Raw genomic sequence first — 27,880 nt, forward strand, 5'->3', positions numbered from 1 at the left:
CTTGAAACCGAGACAACCGACCCTCTACAACTGTCCTAACCTCAAAAAAGTAGTCAACTGTCCTAACCGAGAACAAGTACATTCTTAAATTTTATTTTAAGTGTGTCTTCTGCGTTTGTTTCTACTAGAATGATACTAGAATGTTTCTAGTTTCGATGGAAGTAATTTGCGGAGAATATTTAGAATAATAAATGTTTCGCGAGATCTCTCCGAACTATAATTATTTCTTTCGGTGTGCACGATAAGTCGAGACTCTGAGGAGTGATTCTTATCGGTAACTCGTATCCGTTTTGTAAGCTTTCGTATGTTTGTATTCTTCTTAATTGTCACCGAATCGTAACATACGACAGAAACCTTATCCATATTTGTAGTAGTTTTCGAGAAATTGACATATAGGATTCATATTCTACGCGCAATACACCGATGATACTGCTTCGGGAGCCATGAACAGTATCAACTTCTCACAGGCAATAAACTCACGAATACCCGCGACACTCCTCATTTGTCATTTACATTATCTACCGTGTTCTAAATATCACGTTTAACACGAATTACGTTACTTTGTTTAACCGATTCGTGCCGTTGTATCAACGAACAGTTACATTTACCACAGAAATGAGGATCATGCGACGATACGCGAGAAAGGAAAATAATATTACCGTGTCTAGAAGCTATCACGAACCTCCCAACAGTTAGTCTCGTATTCGAAACATAAGACCGAATATATCACCGGTAAAAAGTACTACGGAAGTCACGTTTAGTCGATCAATTATACCGACATCCATCATCCCGAATTTATTACCAAGTCGGTAATTAATGCCCTCGCGCGGCAGTAGACGAAGGAATAGAAAGTGAAAGATGGTGGACAACTTGAAACTTTTTTTTCTCGTTCTCACGTAGGTGGTCCTGGACACCCGATTTCCATCGTGTTTACTAATCTATGAGATGAATATCTCGAGACAGACGTTTTTCTTACGAATAATGCTCATTTGTTTGCTCAACGTTGGAACAGACGATCCATTCTCTCGGTAGAGCGAAACGTATGATTTATTATCCCAGTTGTTAGCTAGACGAGAGAACCTCTGCCACTGTGGATAACGATTATCGCCCTATCGATTCTCCCAGATGCCCTTGTTTTAAAATTCGCTGTTCCGTTGGTATATCTTGCGATAAGAGTATCTTCGATGAAGCTTCCTACCAGTGAGTAGCTTTCGATAAGTAATCGTGGATCATCGATATCGACGAAAGGACAAAGCATCCAGGACTTTTTCATCGTTGAATTACGATCGATTCGGTGCACTACGAGGACTATTTTCTCCCACTGTGCGTCATCGTTATTATCGTTATCTCATAAAATATGAACAACGATTCAAATCGAGCATCGTAACTTGAAATTCAATCCTCAATTAACATCCTTTCGATCGTGTTTAATACGAACATTCACCGACGGATATTCTCACTCCTTAATTGTAACGATAAAGTAAAATCGGTTACACAATCGATGAGATACGATCGATTCGACTATCGCCAAAAATGACTAGAACGAACGTCATTTTTACAGTCGAATTAGAACGTCAATTTGTGCATCGATGACACAAGTTAATCAGTTTGCGACCTTTCGATTTGGATACATGATTTGGAAATTAAGTTCGATATTTAAAAAAGGGTGCACTTCTTTAGAATGTTTATTCGTTATATTTCTGTCTAACTGTTGCAATGTTTATGTATTCTGAGCAAGATGTATATACAGAGTCTGAATGATGTATGAGTGAATTTAAAAGAATTGAAGTTTGGAATTGTGCACTCTGGAGTGTATCGGAGTGTTTGTTGCCAAACACAGCTAAAAATAAATTTTTAAGGGTTGGATTACGGTGTTTAGAAATATTTTGAAAAATGTTTAGGTCATCACGAACCACGATTTTTGTACTTTCCGGTATTGAAATATTCTCTTTCCGTCAACTATTTCGCTTAATTTTAAATTACATAATTATTCAACCGTACAGTTTATTCGAATAATTGCAATGCGAATTTGACGACTCACGTTCAAAATCGCGATAATTGATTTGAAATAGGAACGTGCGTTTCGGATTCTTACGAAACATAGAACCATACAACGATATGTTTTTCCATTTAAACATTTTGCAGTTGCAAATTATTTAGTCAAGAAGTATGAGAATGTAATTGGTACAGGTACAACGATCGATAAGGGCGCTTTAATTAAATTCGATAAAATTTCCAAACGTTGATTCGGTCGCATTCCAGTTCTGACTGTGTTCTAATTTCGTGGTTGACCTAAAGTTCAATAACGGCTTAAAAGCAGATTAAAGAACAGTTTCAGGTAATACTAGCGATGGATGTAATCCAATGACATACTTACCAACACCGATACGTAACAATTCTCAAGCATTGTATCGGGGTCTCACGAAAGAATAGGTTGTCATTGTTAAAAGTAAAATATACTCGTGAATCAAGTTAGACGATTCGAAGTATTATCGAGACACTCAAAAAACAACGTTATATCTACTTGGTCTATTACTAGAGTATTATTGAAACACTTTCGACTAAATCTGCATCTGAATAATAATTAAAATATTCTTAATTATTTTGTACGTACTACGTTTTCTTACTTTTACTTTTGAGAAGCAATATCCAAGTTAGTATTACTATTAGTACAAAATGGAGTCAACCGGATGATAAAACAGTCGGGAAAACGATTTTTTTTCAACAATTACCAAAAAATAAACAATGCAATCAAAATCAAATTATCAGATACAGTTATTATTCTTACTGTATTCGGTATGTTTCTTATTTCTCCGTGAACACGAAGAATTCATCACGATCGATAACAAAAGAATTAATCGCGTTCTAACCTCAAAATCTGAGACTAATTTTATGAAAATCCTTACCGTCGCTTTTCGATTTTCCACAAGTTACGAATACGATCGTAAACCGACATGAAACTGCACGTAATTTACAGCTATCGATACGATAGTCGCGTGTCTCAATGGGTTTCGAATAGTTGGAAGACATTCCTCGGAACGGTCGGATACAAGAGTATCAATTTTCAGCGGGTATCGAGAGGATGAAAACACGTCTGGGTCCCGTCACCGTGGAACAAGATTACCAAGGACCAATCGGAAACTACGTTACGAAACGACACATTCGTAACGCTTCGATTTTTTTCCCCTACCGAGCGAGTTTAAGTCCCGTGACGTTTTTATTTTCAGCGGTTGAGAATTAGACGAGCGAAGAAACCCGCCGAAAAATCGCGGCAGAGTTCCACCGTGGAAGAAGCTCGGCGGTCGCCCAACAATCCGTCGAAGAAGCTATTAATCAGGCATAATTAAGGGTCCGTTGATCCTTCAACCGAGGGATCGAGACGTCGACTCGTTTGCTCAGAGCTGGCAGAACTAGACTCGGTTGCGCGTCTCTCGGCGCCGCGGTTAATCAATCCTGAAGCTCGTTACAGTCGAGCTCACCGATGGCTGAGACGACGTCTACGCATACGACGTGGCACCAGAATGTCAAGAATTGTTAATCTACCGAGACTCGGCGTTCAACGTCCGCCGATAGCGATGCGCCGCGAAGCGAACCCTCACTTTTAGGCGCTCCGAAGAGCCACCGACGCCCTCGTTCGTGCCACTTCGTTCAAACGGGGAACCTTCGGGAAAGACATTCGCTGCCGAGCGCCACCAGACCGCACCGTTATTACTAGCGATAAATCGCCACCTTTAATAAGAGCTCGCATGACGTCCCAGACTGAAGCCAGAGACGCCCGGCGTCCCAGCCAGCGTCAACGACGCCGACGAAAGAATTGTAATATCGAGCGCTGGCCGGGAACGACGAATCGAAGGCAGTTTGTTTCTGAATGTATTTCGAGTTTACCTCGAATATTAACGATGCTGCTTATTTCGACGGACAGGATGCATTATTCGTGAGGAAGTAAACTTTTTTTTACGAGGGACATTTTTTTACGTTTGCACCAATGCGTTTGCAAGGTTGTTTTTGGAAAATATTACACGTTTAAATCGTTTTGTATCACGGTATATTTAAGTAAACCTCTTTCTTCGAGGTAAATTTTTTTACGTTTCTATCGATGCATTTTCAAAGTATTTTTTGAAAAAATACTACGTCTTTAGATCTGGGATATTTAAGTAAATTTCTTTCTACGAGGGACATTTTTTTACGTTTCCATCAATGCGTTTGCAAGGTTGTTTTTGGAAAATATTACACGTTTAAATCGTTTTGTATCCTGGTATATTTAAGTAAACTTCTTTCTCTGGTAAATTTTTTTACGTTCTCACCGATACATTTGCAAGGTATTTTTTTGAAAATATTACACGTTTCGATCGTTTTGTATCCTGGTATATTTAAGTAAACTTCTTTCTCTGGTAAATTTTTTTACATTTTCACCGATACATTTGCAAAGTATTTTTTGGAAAATACTACGCGTTTAGATCATTTTGTATATTTATGTAATATACAAATATTTAGTATAGTAATATCCTGGTATATTTAAATAAACCTCTTTCTTCGAGGTAAATTTTTTTACGTTTCTATCAATGTATTTTCAAAATATTTTTATCTTCGCACCAATGCGTTTGCAAGGTTGTTTTTGGAAAATACTACGTGTTTAAATCGTTTTGTATCATGGTATATTTAAGTAAACTTCTTTCTCTGGTAAATTTTTTTACATTTTCACCGATACATTTGCAAAGTATTTTTTGGAAAATACTACGCGTTTAGATCATTTTGTATATTTATATAATATACAAATATTTAGTATAGTAATATCCTGGTATATTTAAGTAAACCTCTTTCTTCGAGGTAAATTTTTTTACGTTTCTGTCAATGCATTTTCAAAATATTTTTTGAAAAGATACTACATTTTTAGATCATTTTGTATACTGGGATATTTAAGTAAACCTCTTTCTTCGAGGTAAATTTTTTTACGTTTCTGTCAATGCATTTTCAAAATATTTTTTGAAAAGATACTACATTTTTAGATCATTTTGTATACTGGGATATTTAAGTAAACCTCTTTCTTCGAGGTAAATTTTTTTACGTTTCTGTCAATGCATTTTCAAAATATTTTTTGAAAAGATACTACATTTTTAGATAATTTTGTATACTGGGATATTTAAGTAAACTTCTTTCTTCGAAGTAAATTTTTTTACGTTTCTATCAATGCATTTTCAAAGTATTTTTTGAAAAAAATACTACGTCTTTAGATCTGGGATATTTAAGTAAATTTCTTTCTTCGAGGGAATTTTTTTACGTTTTCATTAATGCATTTTCAAAGTATTTTTTGGAAAACACTACGCGTTTAGATCGTTTTGTATCCTGGTATATTTAACGATCTATAGGAATGGAAGATTTTGTTACGTTTGTACACATACGTTACACATGTTATTTAGATAGATGGGAAATTAATCGTGGAAAAATACACGGTGAAAGAACGCGTGCAAATTACTCAAGAATATTACGAAAAATGGTGAATTTTAAAGCTAACGATTTGGAAACTTCGTAATCATTTCCTTCGAAATCATGTGCCAGGAAAAAGCATTGTGCAAAGTTTGGTCCCTAGATTTGTTGAAACTGGTTGAGCTAAACATCAACTTATCAACTGACATTGTTCTCAGGAACTGAACATTTCACATTTCAAAGACCAGTTTGCAAAGAATTTTGACAAAAGATCTTCACTTCTACACTCATAAGATTCAATTGTACGAAGAATCGAAATCATTGGAAAAGTTTAAATAAACATAAGTCGATTGGTAATTGTGCTGTAGTCGACAAGTCGATTTCTGATTGCTATACGTATAATTCTTAAGGCGTTAGAAAGATTTAATAGCACAGAAAGCTATCGATTGAAGCTCGGAGTGCCTGTGCAGAGACAAATTCAGGTCACTGCTATCGAAGGGTGAATTGAATGTATGGAATAACTGGAAATGCAGCTGCTAACATTCTGACTACCACCAACCTTAAAGCTTTTCTACCGCAAATCCCTTTTAACCGTTAGACTGAGCTATTAAGGTCTCGACAAGCCACGTGTCTGCGCTTGAGCGTACGTCTCGTACACGTGTGTACTGTACGATTTCAGGCTAGATTGTATTCAGGTGCAAATACACCCACGGCGCGTATTCATTCCGACCATTCAACGTATCACAAATGGAAGAGTTATATCTCCAATTATTAACCCCGAAAGCTCGAGTTCTGTTCGCACATCGCTGTAAAATTAAATAACGTTCAACGATTAAATGTACAAGAAAAACACCTACAATTCGTGAATCGATTTTTCGTACAGCAAGCGAGCGAACTGTTGGACTAAATTATTACTTTTACATTAATTTTGAAAAGAATCTAATAAATTTAGTCTCGAAGACACCTAATAAAGTTCTCGAGAGAACTAACGGTTCAGGATTTAATTCAAATACTACGAGCAACGATTTATCTCATTCAGAATAATAAGTAATAAATTATTTTACAACGTTTCAAGTTAGTTTCATCGATATCCACCAATATTATTGCCAGGTTAAACGAAAATATTCACGAAAAGAAGCCGTGTTTATAAAGACTAAAAGTATGTCTACATATAGACACACATCAGATGCAGACGAATCGTTCTACCCAATACATAGAGTAATACAGGGATGCAGTAAATATAAAGTAAATATAAGTAAATATATGGTCTATTAAAAATTTTAATTGCACACTACTTGTAGAAAGATAGCTACGAGACAATAAGTAGAAAATCTAAGCAAGCGTTCTCCCGTGATGCTAGCGACCTGTTCGCACGTTTCCTTCCATTGAGAATCCCCCATTAAAGTATGAAGCAACGTTTCGGTGAAGTTGTTAAATCTGCCGACACTTGTCCGTCAAACTTAGCGCATCGTTAACCGACTGTTACTAAAGCGTGAACTGGGTCATTGAGGAGGAGACTCGAGAATTGTCAAAAGTATTTCCTTGCGATTGTAGGAGAGGAAAATGAGGAAGGAGATAGCCGAGGTGGGAAGTACGGGGCAGGTAGAGAACGAGAAAAGGAGTGCAGAAGGTCGACTCGGTTCTCTGCATTCCAGGGAGTCCAGTGAAGAATTTGATATGCCAGGGTTGGCGACGCGATCCTGGCAAAAGCGGAGGCAGGAATCTCGAAACTCGGTCACCTCGTTTCCAATTGACCGACTCGATCCCCCCTAACCCCTCCTCATAGCCCCCAGAATAGAGCTGCACGCGATCTTCCTCGAGGATTAGTTGTCGACGAGTTTAATATTTTACCGGGCCGAGCAACTGACCTTCCCGGATTCCGTTTCGTTCGGTCAGTTGCACCGGGCTGGCTGGAAAAAGCGTTCATCTCCTCCCCATCGTCAGGGATTTCGGTTACGCGGGAGGGTTCGTTTAATCGGTGGTCGTTGTTGCTGCATCGGATTTTGATTAGCGCAGCCACGTCACGTTCGTTTGTTCGTTCGTTCGTTTGTTGACGGATGGAAAAAAATTGCGCGACGCACGTAGCCGGCCGGGCGCGTAACTTACGGGACGTACGTCGAACGTAAAATATGCGTGCACGCGTCTGCCAGGGAGTAGCTCATGGCAATGTTTTACGCGTACGTGCACGCGTCACGACGTGCACAACGACGATTGGACTAATTCGATTTTTGTTGGAGAATTTTCGGCCGGCGTTGCCCACCAACGATCGTTCACCGGATCGGAAACGGTATCGAAACGAGAGTTCGAACGAATTGTTCTAATATACGCTCACATTACGCTTCGAATTGTAAATAGATAATGATCGCGAAACGTTGTTCAGAGGATGTCGCGCAACCAGCGGTAAAACTGAAATGGAAATTTCGTTTCTGGTCCTACGAGGATAGTTTAACGTGTATCTTGACACGATCGAATCTAACGATTAACAGAATGTCGAAATAGATGTTTCTGTCGCTACAAGTTCTCCAGAAAGCTGCTAATTTCATTTTGAAATCACTTTAACCGGTGATACAATAGGTTCTTCGGAAAGTAATTTCGTTTTGCAAGATGGAGAATGTATAACTTGATAAAATGTTTACACACTCTAAAAAAATCGTGTTTCACTTTCTTAAAAAAGAAAACGAAATGACTTTCCGAACAACCCAATAATAGGTTCTTCGATAAGTTTTATCGAACGACTAAACTTACCGAGCATCCCCTGTTGGAAGAATGTTAACCCCTTGCTCTAGGATTGAATTTTCAATAACGCGTGTTATGATCAATATTAAGGTCGGTCACGACTCTGACTGCACTAAATTTTCTTTTCGAAAAACATTACGTAATGGTTTTTTTCTAATATTTCCGAGGAAATATATTTGAACCCACGAATGTGGAGAAAATTCACCCCTGGTTCTTGTTCGGTCATTTACGTTCGATTTCCTTACCACGATCGATGGAATTTAAATATTGATATTGCAAGCGAAAGGATTAAAGGTGAGAAGCTACGAAGCGACTGGGCGCGTTCATCGGTGCACGTTCATGCTTTATTATTATTATTTCAATTATAGTCGGAACAAAAGCGCACCCTTTCAATGGGATTGCCGTTTCCTCTTCTCCGACGTAATACGGCACCCCCCCGCCATCCCTGAGCTCCCTTGACCACCCTTTGGAACACTCCTCCCTGTACCCTTGAAAACTGTCAGCATATTGCGCATGCATAATTGAACGTGTTCAAACAAATAACAAAGTTTTCGCATGCTGATGAGAAAGCTACCGCATCCGGATTTCGGCTGCCACCGACTGGCAGTGACATATTTTCATTTGACACGCGGGGACGGCCTATCCCCGCGTGTTCCTTGTGTTTCCGTTCAAGCTCGCGATCGATCGTGAAACGATCGATCTCGAGGAAACGAAAATTTTACGTCACGCGACCGAGGAAACGTTTTCGAAACACTTCGAAGCGATCCCGCGACGAATCGTTTGAGATTTTTCACAATACCCTCGATAAAGTCAGTGCATTGAGTATAACAGTGATGAGTATAACGTTATACAGAGTGTCTCGAGATAAATGTTTCAAATAATGACGAATTACCAATTTTGTAAAGTCACGAACGAGGTAACTTTGTTCTTCTTTCTTGCAGATTATTTTACTTGAGATTAAGAAAGGAACTCAATGATGCAGGATACTATATTCACATTGTTCTCGATAAAGTCAGTGCACAGAGTATAACAGTGACGAGTGTCGTTGCTCTGCACAACTATCATTACACAGAGTATCTCGAGATAAATGTTTCAAATAATGTCGAATTACCAATTTTGTAAAATCACGATGGGAATGAACGAGGTAACTTTGTTCTCGTTTCTTGCAGATTATTTTACTTGAGATTAAGAAAGGAACTCAATGATGCAGGATACTATATTCACATTGTTCTCGATAAAGTCAGTGCACAGAGTATAACAGTGACGAGTGTCGTTGCTCTGCACAACTATCATTACACAGAGTATCTCGAGATAAATGTTTCAAATAATGTCGAATTACCAATTTTGTAAAATCACGATGGGAATGAACGAGGTAACTTTGTTCTCGTTTCTTGCAGATTATTTTACTTGAGATTAAGAAAGGAACTCAATGATGCAGGATACTATATTCACATTGTTCTCGATAAAGTCAGTGCACAGAGTATAACAGTGACGAGTGTCGTTGCTCTGCACAACTATCATTACACAGAGTATCTCGAGATAAATATTTCAAATAATGTCGAATTACCAATTTTGTAAAATCACGATGGGAATGAACGAGGTAACTTTGTTCTCGTTTCTTGCAGATTATTTTGCTTGAGATTAAGAAAGGAACTCAATGATGTAGGATACTATATTCACATTGCTCTCGATAAAGTCAGTGCACAGAGTATAACAGTGACGAGTGTCGTTGCTCTGCACAACTATCATTACACAGAGTGTCTCGAGATAAATGTTTCAAATAATGTCAAATTACCAATTTTGTAAAATCACAATGGGAATGAACGAGGTAACTTTGTTCTCGTTTCTTGCAGATTATTTTGCTTGAGATTAAGAAAGGAACTCAATGATGCAGGATACTGTATTCAAATTTACGCGAAATAGAAAATAACTCGCGCAATCGACATCTGCTTTATTCGAAGAGGACGAATATAGTACTACAATTCTTTCGAGAGTTTTGGGAACATTAAAACAAACTATACTAAAGTACATTTATTAAAAGTGCATTTTCGAGTCGCTCTGTATTAAATTCAGAACGATTTAAAATGTAACGACTGTTCAACGATCGATCGCGAAGTAGTCCTTTAATCGTCTAAAATTGGACATCGTTCAGAGAAGAATTGTGTTCCCAGACCGGAAGTCATTGACGTAGAACGGACTTATTTATTTTCTAATAACCGAGAACTGTTGGTTTAGTATCGCGCCTCTATCGGTTAAAGCTGTGCAGCTTGGACGTGTTTAGTCGGTAAATGTTGAGATCGATGCACTATGCAGTCTCGTAAACTAAACCCTGTAATTGTGATAAACGCGTTTGCAACAAAGAATACACCGTTGAGAATATTCCAAACCGCGGGCAAAGGTTTGGCCAATAATTCATATTAGCAGTTCGTTCGCACATGTAAATGTCGGGTCGATGAATTAACGCGGGGTTTGAAATTGCAGTTAACCGAAAGGAAATTACTCCTAACCTATAAAGTGGCTCGTTCAGAAAGGATTGAAATTTCACTGGTCTGGTCTCATCCTCCGTACGATCCAATCGGGCCGCTGGACACGCGAGACAAGCTGCTGGATTTTACGAAGCATAATTACAGAGACACGCGTATCCGGCTATTTTTTCCGGCCAGCAGGAGTGGACTTCCGGCCGAGTGATGCGATAACCGTTTACGGGCGTTGCGTGATCGCTGAGCTCCCTCTTGTTCTTTTTCTAGCCATCAACCGCGGGAAAACTCATGGGGTGTGCGGTGAAAATGATCGACTCACCACGAGCACATTCCGTTACATAATTGAACGATCAAGGGTGAGATTTAATTAATACGGTATAATATCCAATCAGGCGGTTGGCGTTGTTAACGTTAGAAATTTATAGCAGCTTGAATCTCGGAGTTGCACTAATAATATTCGCGATCTTCGATGGATTCGAACGTGTCAAATTTGAAAATTTTAGAATTCGTACTAGCGCAATACACGTGAAATGCAAAATATAAATATATATATATATATAGAGAGAGAAAATATCCCAAGAAATATTAATAAAGAATTTTTAGGAGTAAACTCCTAACTCCGTGTAGAAATTTGTTTTCCACGTTTATCGAGCTCCACGGAAACGGTAATTCCGTTTCAACGAGCGTCTAATAAGGAAAATCGTTCGTAAATTTGGTTCCCCGGCGCGGTATTAACTTTTAAAGTAAACTGAACCTTTTTGTGGCGCCGCACACTGCGCACGTAGCTCGAACGTTCCATAATGCTCGATGAAAAGCTAAACTCCTACGTAGCTACGTATGGAATACAACGTGATATTTGCCATGTTGGCTGGCAATTTGCCTCCGCATACTGTGGTCTCACTCGAAGTATGAATAATAATGACGCTGGATATGTGAATTATGAGACGATTATCTACAGCGAAGGGTGCGTTGGTTATTGCATCGAGGTTCACGGTACCTGCGACAATCGATCTCGTGACTCGATATTACACTTCAGGCTCATGATACTTTTAACGACCCGGATTTAACGAATGACTACTACTCTGCATATTCGCCCACTATACCAATTTACGATACGACGCGATTTATTTTCCCCTCGAATTTTCTTCCCTCTTTATTCTTTCCGAGCAACGAAAACTCCAGTACCCGGGATCCAAGAGGAAAATTATATTTCACTCCCGTATGGAAAACCATTAGTCACGCGGTTGTTGGCGACTCACCTTGAAATTAAATCCCGTTAAAATCGTAGCGAGGTTCTAGGTGTACAAATTCGGGCATGTAACACGGCACGATGCAAGTGTGTATTTCGTCTAATTGTACAAAATGTCGTTAAATTCGTTTCGAGTTTCTCGCGTGTACTCTTCCCGCGAGGACGTATTTAAACACTTTTCTAAAGAAGCTCCGCCATCCGGTTTCGTATTAAATTTCAAATCTCCCCTTTATCTTTGTTTAAAATTTTTACCACCGAATGGCCACTTCCAAGACCTTCTCGGCGCTAAGTTCGGTTCTTCATAAATAAGAGACTGTTCAAACAGTTGGCCTTAATGAAAAGTCCACTAGCAGATCCGTGACGAAACGCAATAATTTTGCTCTTAGTAGTAAAGAAATGACTTGTACGCTTCTCTAAAGAATTTGCAGAAAGAAATAAAAGATTTAAAGGAGACTTATATCGGGTACGTTCATTTTCTCAGCAGCTTTAGTACGGAAGTTTCCCAACTGCGGCGCCAGCTGATGGGGCTAACCCTTCCGGGAAATCTATCGGATCGTGCTGCTGGAATTGAAGCACGTGTATAGGAAAACGAGAATATCATCGTATCGTAAAAGTTCTTATCGGATTATGCATGGAACAAGATTAAGGAAAATAATTATAAACCTACAATAGATATAGATTATAGATTTAGTTCATTTAGAAGGACGTCAAGAAGTCCCTTTAGTGTTGTGTAGAAATGCTTTTCCAATCCTAACCTCAATAAAAGTACAAGAAAATGTATCGAACGACAGAGCTTTAATTTAACAAGGCTCTTCAAAGTATATTTTCACCGATCAAATTTATAAGGAATTTTATACAAATAAAACACATGGTTCGATAAGCATTTTAATCGAGAAAAAACCAGTCGAAGAAATTTTAATTTTACCAATTTTATATTACCTCTTTACACGTTGAGAAATTAAGAAGGTAACTTTCGAATTTGCTTCGATATTATTTTAATAAATATCGTTCTCGACTCCCATGGAATATTAACAGAACCACTTTACCGGGTAGATCAATGATAATGCGTACATTGTCTTTGCTCCTTAATGGTCCCGCAACATTTATTACAAAATTCACAGAAGTTACAGGTTCGTTAGGTGTCGGGTACGCGTTCTTGGGACGTGTGAAGGTACTTCTTCACATTTTCTAAATAGTCTTTTTAATATTTTGCATATTAGTAGCTTATGCTACCCCTAGCAGAATCCTTGTTAGTTGTTTCAACGAGTTTAGTATGCAAATTGACATAAAGGGTATATGCGCGTGGGATGTAACTCAAGTGCGGGACACGCGGATAATGAGGGGTACGCTTTACCCTCGGGGGTAGTATGTTTTACACCCAAGCCGCTTATGCATTCGTCCGATCCTAAAAATCGTCGGTACAGACGAAGGCATTACCGCTGAAATTTGTCGAGGGCTCCTCCAGCGTTTTCGTATATACCAATTTCAGAAACTCGACGAATACATATCTCGTGACGAAATTTATTCCTTTCGGCGCAAAATTCCACTAAATACGTTCCGTGGTTTTCAAACAAAACGAACGCGAGAAAAGTAAACTGATTTCGAAACACTAACGCCAGCTCTGAAATACGTATTCCATCGTAATTTGAATTTCACGTAGATGTATCGTTCCTTTTAGTTTATTTCTTCCACTTTTCATCGGAGAGTTCGATAATTGTATTCGTTTCATAACTCGCTTACAGAATATATCGAATTCCGGTATAATAAATTTTAAGGATTGTCAGAATACGCGAAAAAGTTTCATCCGTGACGTTCATTCTATGAAAATTGTATAGATACTTAAAGCATATTTTTAAAATTTAATTACGAGATTCTATTTTACAAAAGTACGAGTACGGTTAATTTAACTTTTCATAAAATAGAAATTCAAATGATTCTTTGATAAATTACTCGTTTATTTCAATCGTATATGTGATATAATATAAATATTCTATTTACGTTGTAATACAGTAAATAATGTAAGCCATTACACTTTTTTTAAATGTGTAATTTGAGAAATTATCGTGTAGAAATATTGAAACAGGATTGTATATATTCGCGTTTAATTAATCGTGAAAGTTTGTTTCGAAATATTTATTTGTTCTCCGAATAACGAAGGCATTAGAAGTGACCAGAAGGGAAAACCTAACGTGTTACAAATTGTACGTAACACTCGACCAGAGATGATTTTGAAGATTTCCCAGCGTTGCGACGCGAACGTTGAAACTAAAATATGGAGTTGTTATAGTAAAAAGAAAGTAAAACATTGCCCGTGCGAGTATATTTTCGCTTGTGTATCAGATGTACTTTACTGCCCGAAACATCGAGGATTAAAGAATTCATTACTGTTATGGCGGTGCGTTTGTTATGTCGCGTTTTCGAGGTTACGCCAGAATCGTTCTATTTATTTTATAGCGCCATAGGTTCTTTTTTATTGGGTAATTATGCAAACTGCAACGACGGCAGCGCTCGTACGGAAGCTTCAGCCAGTATTTTTGGGTTTTACGGGTATAACCAGACGTGGTTCCTTACCGGCGCAGGATAAATGTGATGAAATTTGCTTGAAAAAATTCCGCCCGTAAACGAGCGCTCGAATAATTAGATTTTTCTTTTATTAAACCCGAGTATTCCGAATGCAGCGGATGCGTTTTAAAATACCTTCTAAAGTCTGAAATTTGAACACGTATTTTCGATAAAACCTTCCAGAAGGTTATTATCACGACGAGGTAAATAAGCGTTGTTAACGAAATGTAATGAAAGACACTGTTGATCTTTTCGTACGTGTATACTTAGTTCTCAGTATCTAATTAAAGAATCCCACGAAATTTCACTGTAAACGTAAATTGACACGTGTATTTCCTTTGACGGAAGGTCTCCTGAATTTTGCACCCTGCTTTGTCAATTTTCCTTCGATTATTCAAGATTTCGATGACGAAATTGTTGTAATAGAACTCCACTTAAGAATAATTAAGTAACTAGCTGTACTGTAACGACAAAAGGCAAAATGAAGATTTTAAAGTCAATTTTCTTGATGTAGACGAAAAATAAGGTTTTGATGAAACGTCGAAAAGATTGGAAGGGAGACAAGTAGATTTATGAACAATTTCATTCTAAACGGACAGAGTGGCCTCGAAATTATCCATCGAATGAAACAATAGAGACATTTGTGAATGTTTTATATTGGATAGTTTAAGAGAAACTAAATTACAGTAAGAAAAATCAAACGTTTGTTCTATTGAGGGCTACTTATTCACCGTTACCTCTCACAGAGTTCGTGGAACTGGTTATTTAACAAGAGATTCGTTATTAAATTAAAAATTGTTCTTCTGTATCTTGTGTCGATCCTGTTTAATATAATACAGTATTTACGTTAAATATAAAATCGTTACAAGGACTTGATGACACGAGCAGCGAATAAACGACGAAAATGTCCATCGTGGGATAGTCTTACCAACTTCCAACTTCAGCCCACCTTGCCGTTATTGAGGACAAGGTAGTAAGACGTTACAAGTGCACGTGTCTGCTAGAAACGAGGTAAATTTGTAACAATGAGGCAACTTCAAGGGTCTTCATCTCTTGCTTAATTAGTCGAATGAAGAATGAATATTCTCGGCAGGTGTTCCTCAAAAATAGCGTGTGCCATGTTGGTATTTCTGTTACAAAAATTTATACAAGAGTCTTACATAAGACTTTCATTTCTCTCGAAAAATATACATATATATATATATACACACAATGACACACAATCACATCGTACATTGAAAGAGCTGCGTTAAATGGCCTATAGCAGGATTACTATACACCATAAACTGGATCTTGAAGAGTTCTGTGTGTAATTCACATTTGACTGTAATTGGCTTTGATGTGCAACCGACTGGGTGAATGACCAAGGGTGTATCGTGAAACCTTTGAAACGTTCCAACACCTGTACATTTGTCTAATGAATTGATTCGAGGTGAGAAAAGTGATCGAAGTACGGAGAACATTTCTACGAAGTATTATTTTTGAATTTGGAACGTCTCGAACAGAAGGGGACCAATTTGAATATTAAACGATGAGTTTACTCCTCGAAAGTGTGCAAGATCGAAGAAAAATGTCGTGAGAATCGTTTGAATACGTTTGAACGTATTTCGTTGATGATTTTTCAATTGTCTCGCGAGAACGTGTTCCAAAACCAAATCCTTTCCTCGAGTATAACTTCGGCGCCGGGAAGCCGCATCTCGCGTCACAATTACTAAATCGCTGGCATGGAATAATCTCTCTTTGTCTACATGGTGTCTCGAACCACCGAGATACAAATTCACAACGATTAATCACGGAAAACTGGGGAAATAGCTGAGACTGTTAGAACTACGGAAGTGAGCAAACATTATAACGACGGTACGTAATGACGACAGGATTGGGAAACACTCTACGAAACGCGATCTTTATTCTCGGACGTCATTTTCGCGTCAAAATGCTCTCTCGGTTAAAACAACAGTGTCTGCCGCACTATCTGGTCGCTCATTTTGCGGATGTATCGTACACTTGTTATGCATTTCGCCAGAAGTGAAGATTGTAAAATATTTGACTCGGTACACGAAGTTTTTAGCCTTTCTTCCCTTAGTAATAGAACTCCACTTAAGAATAATTAAGTAAGTAGCTATACTGTAACGACAAAAGGCAAAATGGAGATTTAAAAGTCATTTTTCTTAATGTAGATGAAAAATAAAATCTTGATGAAACGTCGAAAAGATTGAAAGAGAAGTCAATGCAGTCAATGCAGAAGTATCGTACACTTGTTATGCATTTCTCCAGAAGTGAACATCTTGAAGATTGTAAAATATTTGACTCGATACACGAAGTTTCTAGCCTTTCTTCCCTTAGTAATAGAACTCCACTTAAGAATAATTAAGTAAGTAGCTATACTGTAACGACAAAAGGCAAAATGGAGATTTAAAAGTCATTTTTCTTAATGTAGATGAAAAATAAAATCTTGATGAAACGTCGAAAAGATTGAAAGAGAAGTCAATGCAGTCAATGCAGAAGTATCGTACACTTGTTATGCATTTCTCCAGAAGTGAACATCTTGAAGATTGTAAAATATTTGACTCGGTACACGAAGATTCTAGCCTTTCTTGGCTTGAAGCTAACCAATGTATTCTCAAACGATGCTATTATTTTCTTCCTCCACGTTTAATTTTCCAAATGACGTTCTTCTTTCGTTTCATTTCATTTTCCATAATTAATTTCCCAAACAACGGTGTTATTTTATTTCATTCATTTCTCCATGATTAATTTCCTAGTCAGTCGAGACATTATCACCTATCAGACCCTAGATACACTACGCGGTTAAATAAAATTATTTAACGGGTTACTTGGACGATTTCGTAAGATGAAGATAAAGAATGTGTGATTTTTCTCTCAAAACAATTTTTTACAAATTTTCCAAGAGCGATAGCGTTTTTCATTGAAATGGTTGTACACACTCGTGTCTCTCGAATCTTGGTTCGAAAAGTGTGTAAAATGTAAGGCTGATTAATTGAAATCGATCGTGCCGGTTTAATAGCAAACAAACTTCAATGCACGTTGGCTTTCGGGTTTAGACGCGACGTGGATTCATCGATTAAGTGGACAAAATCAGGTCAGAAGTTCTAACTGTCATTCGGTTCAACAGGAACGTACGATGGTTCTGCGTAGATAGGAAAGTTTCTCAACCGGCCTAATGAGCAATTAGTAAAGGAGTTCGCTACGTCTGTAAGAGCATCAAACGAACCTGTCACGCGATACATGTCACACATCGAGCACCTACCTTCAGAGATTCGTTACTCTGTTCCATGAGAGTTATTCTGGAAACTGTTTGCCAACAGATCCCGAAATAGCGTTTCAGTGGATCGGGTAAGAGAAAGTTCGATGAAATACTTTAATGCTTGCGATGTTTGCGGATGAAAAGCTCGTGGACGTGAATTCGAGTTTCGTATTTTAAACGAATACGCAATACCGAGTCTTGTTCCATTAGAAGACACCCGAGACTTTCTTGCATGAACAGTGACAAGTTAGAACGTACTCTATGAAATAAAACTTCGAATCTGACAATAGAAGAATACAAACGTGGAATAATTCTAGAACAATTCTAGAACCGTTTTAGTACATAATTTTCGAACGTAAATAAAATTTCTATGACATCGGATACGCGAGCAAATGGTCAACAATTTCCTTGTATAGATTACGAACACGCGAACACGTTTCAGAAAATATTTATTGCACATTGACTTGCATTCTCGAAACATACCCATTTCCATAGTTAATACGCGTCACGTTTGAAGTCTGAACTGACTCCGATGCGATCAGTTTAATCGTACAACCATGAATTAGCGAAGCAATGCTTTAATAAGTGTTACACGATCACGTCACGTGTCACGAACGACTTTGCGTTATTAGGTTGAACGGTGCTTAAATTATGCCGTCGTTTAAGATAATGACGCTCGCGGCGATAAATATATGGATTCGTTGCTGCGAAACGAACTTTATATTGATGTTTTGTGACACAGCTATGGAGTTTCGTTCACGCGATGTCTTACTTCGAAACTAATTGCTGCGTTTCCATTTCTGAGCTGAGAATTTTACCAGTGTTTCGTCCTTGGATATTTCTAGCAGTCTTTTTCAATTAACAGTATCAGAATACTTTTCGGTATGACACAAATAGGAATTTTAAACGACCAATAAAGTTCTTATCCCTTCGGCGACATGTTTGTAAAAATCTCCGATACGAGGATTCAAAGCTTCGTTTAATTAAGGGTAAATATAGACATTAAACAACCTACTCTCACGCGTATGCAAAGGGGCGAAATACAGAACACGTGGCTAGTTAGTGTTAATTTTTTTTTTCGTCATCTTTCGACATTTTATCCGTGCACTGCAATCGACTATTCTCTTTCGGTGCGTTCAAACATTCCACCCACAAATGTGTTATAAGAAACAGTAGGGAATCTTCAAAGAGATTTTAATATGACAGCGAATGAAAAAGGAGAATAACATAGAGAGGTCCTCGAAATACGTTGTCGATGACTCCTGACAGATGGTAACCGATGTGAAGTAAAATGTTCCCAACTGTACAGAAAAGGTAGCAAAGGTACCGGACAGAATATCGACAAATGTAGACTCGATTCAGGTGATCCAAGACCTGTAAAATTTGGTACAGGTGACATCAGATTCGTGGGAACAAACGCAGATTCACGGTGCCAGGTATAGCGAATTCTGATCTTGTACGGCTCGATACAAATGATTTCGAGGTAATAGAATACGATAACAACTTTGAAGACGCGAAATTGTTGAACGTAATGGTCGAACGTGACTATGGTGACGAATAGACGACATCGAGTCAGTGGAACACGATATCCGCAATTCTGGACTCGTTAAATTGTACAGACGACTTAGATAGTCCTTGATGTGACACCAGGCTCGTGGAACAGGGTACTAACAACCTCGAAGATGTTGAACTCGGTGTGGATAATCTTTCGAAACTTTTTGCAAAATTCGAAGGAGAGGACGTGCAAGCTTCCAATGGAACCCGGAAGTCTGTGAGCTATCCGTAGAATCTGGAAGTCTTTAAGATATCAGTGGAAGTCCATAAACTATCCGTAGAATCTAAGGGTTTATAAGCTAGCAGTGAAACGTGCGGATCTGTACGTAGAATCTGGGAGTCTTTAAAATACCAGTAGAACCCAAGAGTCTGTAAACTATCTCTAGAATCTTGGATTTTATTAGCTACCGGTGGAAACTAGCAGTCCGCAAGATTTCGATCGAGCAGATCGTAGGATTCGAAGAATCACTGTGTACGTCAAGGACAACGAAGCTGTTAGAGGTTCTTGGGTCTCTTTGGTACAATTGAGGGCTCTAATTCCATTAATGATCCAAAAAGTCATGTTCCAACAACCATTGATCCAGTCTACTGATGTTCCAATTGGTAAAGAGAGTTCAATGTCCTTACGGTTCATGGGTTTGGCTAACACGATTGTCTCGAGGTCCAGGAATTGTTAGGAAGAACAAGGGTCCAGGTGTCTTGGAAATATCCGAGATATCATAAATCTCGTGAATACGAAGGATTATGCCAGGATCGCCCACACCGTTGCACTCCTCGTAAACATATTGACCTCTGGCACTCTTGGTAGATTCTAAACACCTAGAAATCCCTCAATTATCTGCTCCCAGGGATCGGATTCCACGAGTTTGAATACATAAGCATCGTGTCCCATGCGTCGTACGTCGTCAGTGCTGGATGCTAAATGTTCAGTTTTCGCCACAATTTCGGATTAATAGCGCAACGTGTATTAGAGCAATATTACAGAAATATCTTATATGCTTTGGATGATTAATTTTAGTATTCTTTGATTCAAAAATAGATCGTCAGTCGGAAACCTGACGTGGTGAATCGAAGCACGAATCAAAGATATACTTTATACGCTATAGGGTCAGCAGGTGTCTGTTACCGGGACGTTTGTCTACTTTATGGTAGTATAGCACTTTAATGCACCCTGTTGTAAAGTTCAGATTATAATATCTAGTTTATTATAATATGCAGGGATCTCGCGTATCTAGTAGTATAGTAATTGTATATATAAGAGTATAAAGTTCGAAGAAATGCGTATACAGTGATACGTCTTGATGTGAACGACGACATGTCGTGTGGTCTTTCTGACTCTGGACTTGGAATTCGACTGAAAAGAAAAGCCAAAAAGGAAAACGGCCAAACCGTTGACCGTGTCACGGGACCGTATCGGAGCAACGAACAAAAATATAAACAGAAAAGTTCCTTTCACTCGCGCACTATAACACAAGGGATCGCAAGAGAAATACTTAAGTGAGAATGGCTTAGCTTACTCTTCACTCCGTAGAATAATCGAATAAGTAGCGAAATTCACTGCTAAGGCGAATACCTCCGTAGAGAATACGTCGAATTAGCGAAAGTTGCCGTTTCAAGGAAATACTTCCGTAGAGAGTATATCGGCGAAAATAATAATACTAATAATCAAAAGGTGCGCGGCGGGTGACTGACAGAGATTCACACTTGACTAGATTGGAACAATCAATGAATTTTTATTCAGAGGGCAGCGGCTTGTATACAGGAATTTCGTTTATCGGTGATCCCGGTGTTTAGGCTTCGTGACGGTTTTATCGGCGTGTTCGGTGATCCTCACAACCGCGTGGCGGACGACCCTTCCATGCCAATACGGAGACAGTTCTTAAAACTGATATCGACATCTGGCACCCTTCAGATCATTGTTGCATTCGTTCCAACACACTGATGACAACAAATGAGAAATTTATACGAATCTACGCGAAACAGTTCCCCCCGAAACTATGAATAAACAAACTACGACAACGTATGCGTACTCAAAGGAGGGATTGAAAATTTCTTTCCGCCAAAGGGTTTGAACGCAACAGATGAATCCAGCCCGCGTGAAACTTGAGCCGTTTTATATAGTCTGGGCAGAAAATTGTAATCTCTTCCGCGAACTCGAAATCTTCTCTTACAGACTTGCTTCAAATTTACTCGAGGATAGAGGCTTTAACAGGAGAAATACTTTAAGCGGTATTAGAGGAAAAGTTCCTTTTGAGCAGTGCCAAAGGTAAAATCCTCCCCCGGTTTCCATTAAAGGAAGAATTTCATCAACATTATCAATGCCGCGACACCTTAAAATGGTGCTCGATCTCATCGATACCCTAAAGTGGTAGATGGCAGCTGCGAGTAAATGTCTCTCGTAAAGTTGACTCAAGTCGATCCCTTCGTTCGTACAAATTTCGCACAGGTCCTCCTCTGCTTCGATTGGTATTAAGGAAGAATTTGACCAACATTATCAATGCTGTGACACCTCAAAATGGTGCTCGATCTCATCGATACCCGAAAGTGGAAGATGGCAGCTGCGAGTAAATGTCTCCCGTAAAGTTGACTGAAGTCGATTTCTCGGTTCCCTTCGTTCCTACGAATTTCGCATACGTCCTCCTCTGCTTCGATTGGTGCTAAGGAAGAATTTGACCAATATTATCAATGCTGTGACACCTTAAAATGGTGCTCGATCTCATCGATACCCGAAAGTGGAAGATGGCAGCTGCGAGTAAATGTCTTCTGTAAAGTTAACTGAAGTCGATTTCTCGGTTCCCTTAGTTCGTACAAATTTCGTCCACGTCCTCCTCTGCTTCGATTGGTGCTAAGGAAGAATTTGACCAACATTATCAATGCCGCAACACCTTAAAATGGTGCTCGATCTCATCGATACCCGAAAGTGGAAGATGGCAACTGCGAGTAAATGTCTCTCGTAAAGGTGACTCAAGTCGATCCCTTCGTTCGTACAAATTTCGCACACGTCCTCCTCTGCTTCGATTGGTGCTAAGGAAGAATTTGACCAACATTATCAATGCCGCAACACCTTAAAATGGTGCTCGATCTCATCGATACCCGAAAGTGGTAGATGGCAGCTGCGAGTAAATGTCTCTCGTAAAGTTGACTCAAGTCGATCCCTTAATTCGTACAAATTTCGCACACGTCCTCTTCTGCTTCGATTGGTGCTAAGGAAGAATTTGATCAACATTATCAATGCCGCAACACCTTAAAATGGTGCTCGATCTCATCGATACCCGAAAGTGGTAGATGGCAGCTGCGAGTAAATGTCTCTCGTAAAGTTGACTCAAGTCGATCCCTTCGTTCGTACAAATTTCGCACAGGTCCTCCTCTGCTTCGATTGGTGCTAAGGAAGAATTTGATCAACATTATCAATGCCGCGACACCTTAAAATGGTGCTCGATCTCATCGATACCCGAAAGTGGTAGATGGCAGCTGCGAGTAAATGTCTCCCGTAAAGTTGACTGAAGTCGATTTCTCGGTTCCCTTCGTTCCTACGAATTTCGTACACGTCCTCCTCTGCTTCGATTGGCGCAACGATAAATCGATAAGCATCCACCTTTCGTGGGTAAGACAAAGCCGAAGACCGTGATAACAACCGATGCGTGAATCTGACTGGAACAATAGTTTGGACCTTGTTGATTAAATGTCAACAGAAGGCAGAGAGTCTCCTTCTTGCTTTTCGGCTGGTGTGCAGGATGAATCCTCACCGGTGTGTCCTGCACCTGACGTCGTAAGGGTTGGACGAAACGAAGCCAGGGGTCGATGCAGGAAAAAGACGAATAGAAAAGAGGGGAAGGGGAGAAGGTCGGGCTAATTGGATGTCGGAGGCGCAATCTTGCGGTTTCCATTTGTCATTCGAGAGCGCGAGAGGCGATTCATCCTTTTGTGTGTGTGTGTATGTGTGTGTGTGTCTCTCTCCTTCTCTGGCTTTCTTCCCATTTCCATTTTTCTCCCGGCCCGGTCCTCTTCTTCCCGCGATCGTCCACACACGCGGAATCCTACTCTGAATTCAGTAATCGCGACGATCTGTGCGAACGTTAGCCGGATATTACGAGGATTCGAGAGTGGCCACGGCCCTCTTTGGAATCCGATCCACGTAGCTCGAAAATCGCGCCAAAAATTCCACGATCCTCGACGATTGGTATAAGTCTTCCTGTCCGTCGAGACGTTTTATAAAGGAAGGTCACAACCTGTCCCCTTTCCGATCTCAACGTGCTTTCACGGGACGCTCGAAGACGAGCTCTTGTTTCAGCGGGTGAAACGTTGAGCGTAGACTCTCGATAATTGCAGATACTTGAATAATTTAGGTTAGAGAAATACAACATTCTCGATACTCGATACAGAATTATTGTTTCTATCGTGAAAAAGATATTCATTTACCTGAAATACTGCAGGGTGTCCCGATCGTTACCGGTCGATTTGAATTTCCCGCTATTTTTAAAACGTCGATCCGATTTACCCGAAACTTGACACACTTTATTTAGACACATGGGAAATTAACTGTGGGAAAATACAAGGTGAAATAACGCGTGTAAATTATTCAGTCGTATTAGGAAAAATCGCAATTCTTAACATTCGTGACACAACGTCATGAAAAATTTTGGGAAAAGATTGGTGGTCCACTTGGAAGATATTTTCCATTATTGACTCTCAAGTTTGTACTTTTAAATAAAAAAAGAAAATACCAAGATCGGTTAAACTGTTCGAGTTTCGTTCACAAAGTAAAGCAAACGATGATTGGGACACTTTTTCTATTCCAAGCCAAGGTGTTCGCAATTAGAGAGATTTCGAAGATCGTTGCTTTTTTGTATAAACTTTATTTAACGATCGCGAGAGCTAACTTCGTAAAAACGAATTTAACCGACGTTCGTTATTGCGCGTAATGCTCGTTCGAGTTTCGTATTCTCTACAACATTGACCGTAATTAGTACCATGGATAGAGTTAGCTAAGTGGACTTCGCTGTAATGATGTTCCTAACTCAGTTGTTATCAGGCTCATTATTATCGGGCCGTTTCGCCACTTCCGTGAAAAGTTGTACACGAGACTACTTTTCACCGTTTCCTTCCGTTGATTGTGCAGTATGCACGCGTTTCGTTTTTCCTTCGCCTCCGTTCATTGGTCGCTTCAGCTGCACCTGATTAATCTTTATGAAATTCTTAGATTAAACGCGGGGAACTGTTGCAGCTCCGCGAGCTACCAGAACTACGAGAAATAAAATATTAAATGTTGGGAAACAGTGAAACGATAAACGTCTCTCGGAGATCCGAAACGAGTACCTTTAATACTGGATTTTAAACGGTTTTAATCTCGTTTCGATATGCACGGAATCGTGATACGAAAAATATTCACATTTAAAGCACGATGAGAGAAATATTTCTTTTAATTGCGAGTTTTTCGGCTTGTTTAATAAATGATTTAAACGCTCACTGCGCTAACTGCTTGATATGCTTTGGTTCGCGAAGGCAGTGTAATTTAGCGTTCTATTATGTAGACGGGTTTCTATGTGTAAGTATAGGAGTTTGCGTACCTTTGGTTGGTTATATCGGTAGCGTAGATTCAAATCTTCGTCCCTATTTCCTTCTGAACAGTACCAGCATTTCGTACACCGGAGTTGATGATAATTTATTCGTACAAAATTGGAAAAAAGAAAATAGAAAGCGTCCAATAAGTTCTCATGTATTTCAACGAAATAGAATTTCAAAAATATTTTCTAGCAGCATGTTTGTATATATGTAGATATTTTTTTTTTACGGAATACAAGCGTTAAATCGAATGTGAGTAATATACGCGACTCGAAATTTTAATTATTGATTTATATACGTGTCTCATTAAACGAAAGAAGCCCAGATGCATAACTACCGAGGCATGAATCTCGAAGGACCCTCAGGAGTCCACGAACTATAGTCTGAGAAATACTGCTTCAGATAGATTAATTACCAGAGATGAATAATGGATACTGTGTAATAATCTATGTATCAAGGAAAAGCGTCTATTGTAAATCAAACACAATGACGCGAAATGCTCATCTATCGTTAGGAAACATCTTTTGTCACAGACATAACGCAGAGTTTCGTGACTTTTATGGTTAAAGTGTATATAATTCCATGAAATGTATTCAGAGTCTCTCTTACATCTATTGAATTTAAACTGTAAAATCTATTTAAAATATCTTCACGCTTAACGTTCTTAGAAAGCATATTTATATACGATTCTAAACTTTCTTTTCAATTTTTATCTTTCGTATGCGTTGCAGGAAGTAATTATCAAATCTTTCTAAATTAAAATATCTTATCTTATAGATACATGGAAGCCTCGTAAAATTGCCACAGTTCAAACGAATTGAAATATATTCTGAGAAGAATAGTTTAAATATATTTTATCCAAAGTAGATTGCATCGATACTTACGTTGCTGGCAGAAATAAAATAAAAACAGAGGACGTCTCTCGACTTACCTGAAACAAAAATTTTAAAGGAAACATTACACACTGCTACGTTTTACTATTATCGTGAGTTATTAATACATTTTTACAAATCTCTTTTAACAATGAAAAGTCATTTAATTAATAATTATACGAAACCCATCGCTTTAAAAGCGTATACGAAATACAAAAAAAAAAGAAAAAAGATCGGTCTGTGTACGAACAAATGCCCTATTGAACTCTCTTTTTGAATTGTAGTAGGTTTTCTGTATAGATTTTGGGTAAAAGCATATTCAGGACACAAAAAGAATATACCGTGCCATACATGAACGCACGCTCTATTGAACTCTGTTTTTCAGTCGTGGTAGATTTTACGTATGGTTATTTTTCATTCGACGAAGTATTGGCCAATATTAAATAAAAACCATAACATGTATAGAACTTTGAAAATTTGATTTTAAATAATTGGTAGATCTATGCTTCCATAAATTTGTGACTCTGTAGGTGTCTCTGTCAACAGTTGGTTAATTCTAACAACTAATCTGTGACTAAGACATAATTATCAAACAATTACAATTTATTATATCACGAAGAGTATAATCGTGGTGTCCAAGATCCTGGACACCAAAACCATAACATGTATAGAACTTTGAAAATTTGATTTTAAATAATTGGTAGATCTATGCTTTCATAAATTTATGACTCTGTAGGTTTCTCTTTCAACAGTTGGTTAATTCTAACAACTAATCTGTGGCTAAGACATAATTATCAAACAATTACAATTTATTATATCACGAAAGGTATAACCGTGGTGTCCAAGATCCTGGCCACCATTTTGTTAAAATTGAACGGCAGCAGTTATGTAACTACTTACTGTATTTAATTCAAACGAGGTCAAAGTAGGTTATGCACGTTTATATGAACCGTATCTATTGTTTTCGTGTTCTCAAGCCACTCCTAAAACGGTATCAACATATTACGATACACCGTGCAGGTCATCGCGATAAGTTAATCTTTATTCGTTCAGATGCGATCTCTAATATCTCCGCAGAGCTCTGTGTACAGTTCTATTCGCGAACTATCCGTTGGATAACCATCGACTCGATTATCTTAATAAACATAGTGAACGGTGTACGTGTAGCGTCGTTCTTGATCACTCGATTCTTCTTCGTAAAGATGCACCCTCTACCTTAGACATCAAAGGCAGATGCAGTGGGGCTCGTTAGAGATTTCATCAACTAGATGTTGAATCGAAGCTAGGTCAATGCAAAACGACATGAAATCCGTATCAGTGAAGAAAACAGGAAACAGGATGAAAAGTAATCTGGTTGAGAGTTTCCATCCTGTATTTTGAAAGAGAGGCTAATGCAATGCCATTGCACTTCACATCAGGCTGAAGAATAATTCGTCCAATCTGTATAGATTACAGTGCTATACAGGCGGATAAATTGTATACGTTACGAATGTATACATCAGATATAAATTGAAATATAATAATGAAAAACGGGACAGTTTTTCGCGATAAAAGATATAATTTTAATATTTTAAATACAATTCCTTTTTAAACGGGTACCCGTAAAAATGTTTCTCCTTGAAACACACGATAGTAATATTTTAGAGAACATTTCCACCAGATCGAGAATTTTTAATATTCAATCGTAAAAACTTTCAGATTGAGCTTGCACATTGCACAAAATCGGTTCATTTTATTACTGGAAATAACTTCGCTTGTGATCGAAAATCTATAATTTTTGCAATACCTATTTCGCAACGTGTCATGTAACCTATCGATAGTAATTATGAGAGTGTAATAAATATCTGTAAATGTACGCGCGATTAATTCGTAGAATATCCACATTGGCTACATTTGCGCCGAGATTACAATCAATAGAACTTCACACGTTAATTAGCCAATTAACGAGAACTCTGGCGATCTTCCTGGTTGATGTGCCATAAATGGAATCAATATCGGCGAATAGCAAATACTGATAACACAGACAGCGCGGTTAGTCTTCTATTATGCTCGCGTGAATGAACCTTTGATATCTAGATAGGACTTTAGCGCGGAAGACGCGAATAGGGTCATTCTTTGATTGGTTTCACGCTAAGCTTTTCAACGTTCGGGCTTCAAGGGACGCAACCTACAAAGG

This window comes from Ptiloglossa arizonensis, chromosome 14, assembly GCF_051014685.1.
Source record: "Ptiloglossa arizonensis isolate GNS036 chromosome 14, iyPtiAriz1_principal, whole genome shotgun sequence".
Taxonomy (NCBI): domain Eukaryota; kingdom Metazoa; phylum Arthropoda; class Insecta; order Hymenoptera; family Colletidae; genus Ptiloglossa; species Ptiloglossa arizonensis.